At 52.2% G+C, this 5,000-nt stretch overlaps 1 non-coding gene across 1 annotated transcript in view; it reads left to right on the plus strand.

The window, feature by feature from the left end:
- The first annotated feature begins 3,889 nt into the window (after window positions 1-3,889).
- LOC124761268 overlaps window positions 3,890-5,000 on the plus strand; it is a 1,909-nt gene continuing 798 nt past the window's right edge. Inside the window, exon 1 of the ribosomal RNA XR_007012414.1 lies at window positions 3,890-5,000. This exon is cut by the window's right edge and continues 798 nt beyond it. This is a non-coding gene — a ribosomal RNA (small subunit ribosomal RNA).

Genomic DNA, 5,000 nt, shown 5'->3' on the forward strand with positions numbered 1-5,000 from the left:
GGAAGAGTTATAACAGACCGAGCCCCACTGCATGAGGGGAGTCTTTGTCACTAATGTACACAGATGGAACATTTTGGACTGGAACCAGATTACCCGTACACACGGCGCTGATTAGTAATCAATGCAGAGCCATCAAACTACAGAATATATATACAACTGTCCGTATACATGCTGAAAGAGTCTGCCCACAATGGGAACCACACGTCAGCCAGCCACTCTGATCACGCACCACTCTCTGCTTCTAACGGGCGCACATACAATATGTAAGCACCAGCATGGAACAACATCCAGTGCATCCTCTCCGCCACATTACACAATCCACACTATCACAACCAGACCAGGAGGTCCATGCGGAAAATACAATATCCCACCCTTTCGACATCCACCATTGCGCAGATCAGGCACCAACACCCACACATGTCCTATACAACGGTGCACCCAACATCACAATAGTACCTCCTGTCACAGCGCACAAACAATGACATGAGTCAAAGACACAGGTCTGACACAAGCATAGAATTGGAGCGCCGCCTCTAATAAGCCAAAGGTGCATCCTGACGTGACAAATCTGATCATGTCACAAGCATTCACTTACTATAATCACTATCAACGAACCTGCCGCCCCCGCCCCCCCCTACACCTTTCCTTACAACAACGTGTAACCTAACCTAACCTAACCTATGTTGTACCTTAACCTAACCTATGTTGTACCTTAACCTAACCTATGTTGTACCTTAACCTAACCTATGTTGTACCTTAACCTAACCTATGTTGTGCCTTAACCTAACCTATGTTGTGCCTTAACCTAACCTATGTTGTGCCTTAACCTAACCTATGTTGTGCCTTAACCTAACCTATGTTGTGCCTTAACCTAACCTATGTTGTGCCTTAACCTAACCTATGTTGTGCCTTAACCTAACCTATGTTGTGCCTTAACCTAACCTATGTTGTGCCTTAACCTAACCCATGTTGTGCCTTAACCTAACCCATGTTGTGCCTTAACCTAACCCATGTTGTGCCTTAACCTAACCCATGTTGTGCCTTAACCTAACCCATGTTGTGCCTTAACCTAACCCATGTTGTGCCTTAACCTAACCCATGTTGTGCCTTAACCTAACCCATGTTGTGCCTTAACCTAACCCATGTTGTGCCTTAACCTAACCCATGTTGTGCCTTAACCTAACCCATGTTGTGCCTTAACCTAACCCATGTTGTGCCTTAACCTAACCCATGTTGTGCCTTAACCTAACCCATGTTGTGCCTTAACCTAACCCATGTTGTGCCTTAACCTAACCCATGTTGTGCCTTAACCTAACCCATGTTGTGCCTTAACCTAACCCATGTTGTGCCTTAACCTAACCCATGTTGTGCCTTAACCTAACCCATGTTGTGCCTTAACCTAACCCATGTTGTGCCTTAACCTAACCCATGTTGTGCCTTAACCTAACCCATGTTGTGCCTTAACCTAACCCATGTTGTGCCTTAACCTAACCCATGTTGTGCCTTAACCTAACCCATGTTGTGCCTTAACCTAACCCATGTTGTGCCTTAACCTAACCCATGTTGTGCCTTAACCTAACCCATGTTGTGCCTTAACCTAACCCATGTTGTGCCTTAACCTAACCCATGTTGTGCCTTAACCTAACCTATGTTGTGCCTTAACCTAACCTATGTTGTGCCTTAACCTAACCTATGTTGTGCCTTAACCTAACCCATGTTGTGCCTTAACCTAACCCATGTTGTGCCTTAACCTAACCCATGTTGTGCCTTAACCTAACCCATGTTGTGCCTTAACCTAACCCATGTTGTGCCTTAACCTAACCCATGTTGTGCCTTAACCTAACCCATGTTGTGCCTTAACCTAACCCATGTTGTGCCTTAACCTAACCCATGTTGTGCCTTAACCTAACCCATGTTGTGCCTTAACCTAACCCATGTTGTGCCTTAACCTAACCCATGTTGTGCCTTAACCTAACCCATGTTGTGCCTTAACCTAACCCATGTTGTGCCTTAACCTAACCCATGTCGTGCCTTAACCTAACCCACGTCGTGCCTTAACCTAACCCACGTTGTCGCCTAACGTAACCCACGTTGTCGCCTAAACCTGCTCTGTAATTGTTATACGACTCGTTCAATTAGTGTAGTGTTGCCCACCCGCAACCCTCGCAATATAGTTCGCTACTCGCACTCCCCGCTCCCCTGTGTATCGCTTCATGTTAAACACCTTGCAAGTCTTGCTCACTTTCCACATGCTCCTGCTGTACACTGTAATGTGGATGGCAGCAGGACGTACATGCCGCCCCTCCCCACGTCCCCACCTTGCCCCCTGCCTTCGCAAGCTGGTTGGTGAGAACTTTGCATGTTCAATGCCCTCCGCATGCGACGTACTCAGGCTACGTTGTGGTGCGGCCTGTGTCAACTGTCCGCTAATGTCGTACGCGTAAACCACAATCTGTACTGCACATTCGTCCTTATGTACTGAATGATACATCGTGGCACATGTGTGACCGTACAACGACTGCGCCCAAAAACGGCGGACCATACAGTGCAAATATTGTGCACGCAGCTACGTGTCGTCTCCCTATGAGAGCTGGATTGCAGTGTGGTACGCCATAGAGACGTGTGGGAGGAACGGACGCCGTGGATGGCGATCAGCATGAGCTGTCTGTTGATGTATTCGGACCTAGTCGTCTCTCCTCACACACCGTGATGGCATGGTGCACCGCGTTCCATATCTGCGACATGCTACAGAGGCCGGTTGACAGTCGTTCGAGCAATGGACATCGCATACGTACGGGGGCCACCTTCCACGTATTGTCTAGGCGTGCACATTTTGTTGCGTGTATGTGGGCAGACGTAGTGTGGCGTGACACCTGACACAGGCATGCAATAATCGTGGAAGTTGCAAATGGCGATGGACGCCTGCGTTTTCTGGTGAAGTTACGCAAATGAACAAATGGTAACCTGTTGTGGTGCGGTTGTTCTCGCTAGGGGTGAATCGGTGATGGCGACGATAGGTTGAGGTACTAACCGGTTGTTCCAGCGATACCCACCATGCCGACGAAACTGAACGGCATCTGGGTGTGAAGCGATACGCGGCGGTGGCTGGGTGGGACCGTCCCCGGCCGGTGAGGGGGCGCCTCCCGGCGTGCTGGCCGCGCGGTGCGTGGGCGCACGCGCTACAGCCGGCTGGTGGGGGCGGCCAGTGGCAGGCGCGCCGGCCGACGGACGCGGCAGGCGTCGCAGCTGCGCGCCGGCGCACCCTGCGCGCGGCGCCGTGCGGCCAAAGTAGGTCCTCGCGGGCCCGGTGCGAAGCGCGGTGGACATCTTCAGTGTGCTGGTCCGATTGAGGACTGTGTGCGTTGAGGATGCGCTGCCGCCCGGCGCTCGGCGCCGCGACGCCGTCTGCTGCTCGGTCGCCCCAGCGGTTCTCGCTGGTGGTTTGTATCGCAGCTGTGCGGATGTGTTGGCGCGTGCGCTGTGCTGGGAGAGTTCGCTTCGGCACCCAAGTGGGGCTTTTGTCCTTCTGTGGCGCTGGCGTTGGAGCTGCCGGTCACCGTAGGTGGCGCGTGTTGTCTCCCGCCGGCAATGCCACGACAGCACGCTCCCGGGCCTCTGTCGGCAGCGGCAAGCTCAGTTGGGAGCACGGGTGGTCGCACCGAAAGCGTCTACTCGCCTAACTCCGGGCGATTGCGCCTCTCTCGAACCCGACCAAGTACTTGGGACGGCGCTGCGCGCCGCCGGGACCTGAGAGGGTTTCGAGGTGTATTGTGCAGGGGAGCTCAGCCTCCTCCTGTTTGCAGAATGATTGAGCGGACGCTTGCGTGTTCGCGCGGGCCCCCGGGACACACTCCCGGGCGGCCGGCTGCTCAGCTCTAGTTGACGCAGCTCCCTGGTTGATCCTGCCAGTAGTCATATGCTTGTCTCAAAGATTAAGCCATGCATGTCTCAGTACAAGCCGCATTAAGGTGAAACCGCGAATGGCTCATTAAATCAGTTATGGTTCCTTAGATCGTACCCACGTTACTTGGATAACTGTGGTAATTCTAGAGCTAATACATGCAAACAGAGTCCCGACCAGAGATGGAAGGGACGCTTTTATTAGATCAAAACCAATCGGTCGGCTCGTCCGGTCCGTTTGCCTTGGTGACTCTGAATAACTTTGGGCTGATCGCACGGTCCTCGTACCGGCGACGCATCTTTCAAATGTCTGCCTTATCAACTGTCGATGGTAGGTTCTGCGCCTACCATGGTTGTAACGGGTAACGGGGAATCAGGGTTCGATTCCGGAGAGGGAGCCTGAGAAACGGCTACCACATCCAAGGAAGGCAGCAGGCGCGCAAATTACCCACTCCCGGCACGGGGAGGTAGTGACGAAAAATAACGATACGGGACTCATCCGAGGCCCCGTAATCGGAATGAGTACACTTTAAATCCTTTAACGAGTATCTATTGGAGGGCAAGTCTGGTGCCAGCAGCCGCGGTAATTCCAGCTCCAATAGCGTATATTAAAGTTGTTGCGGTTAAAAAGCTCGTAGTTGGATTTGTGTCCCACGCTGTTGGTTCACCGCCCGTCGGTGTTTAACTGGCATGTATCGTGGGACGTCCTGCCGGTGGGGCGAGCCGAAGGCGTGCGACCGCCCCGTGCGTGCTCGTGCGTCCCGAGGCGGACCCCGTTGAAATCCTACCAGGGTGCTCTTTATTGAGTGTCTCGGTGGGCCGGCACGTTTACTTTGAACAAATTAGAGTGCTTAAAGCAGGCAAGCCCGCCTGAATACTGTGTGCATGGAATAATGGAATAGGACCTCGGTTCTATTTTGTTGGTTTTCGGAACCCGAGGTAATGATTAATAGGGACAGGCGGGGGCATTCGTATTGCGACGTTAGAGGTGAAATTCTTGGATCGTCGCAAGACGAACAGAAGCGAAAGCATTTGCCAAGTATGTTTTCATTAATCAAGAACGAAAGTTAGAGGTTCGAAGGCGATCAGATACCGCCCTA

The sequence above is a fragment of the Schistocerca piceifrons genome, unplaced genomic scaffold (assembly GCF_021461385.2).
Source record: "Schistocerca piceifrons isolate TAMUIC-IGC-003096 unplaced genomic scaffold, iqSchPice1.1 HiC_scaffold_578, whole genome shotgun sequence".
Lineage (NCBI taxonomy): Eukaryota > Metazoa > Arthropoda > Insecta > Orthoptera > Acrididae > Schistocerca > Schistocerca piceifrons.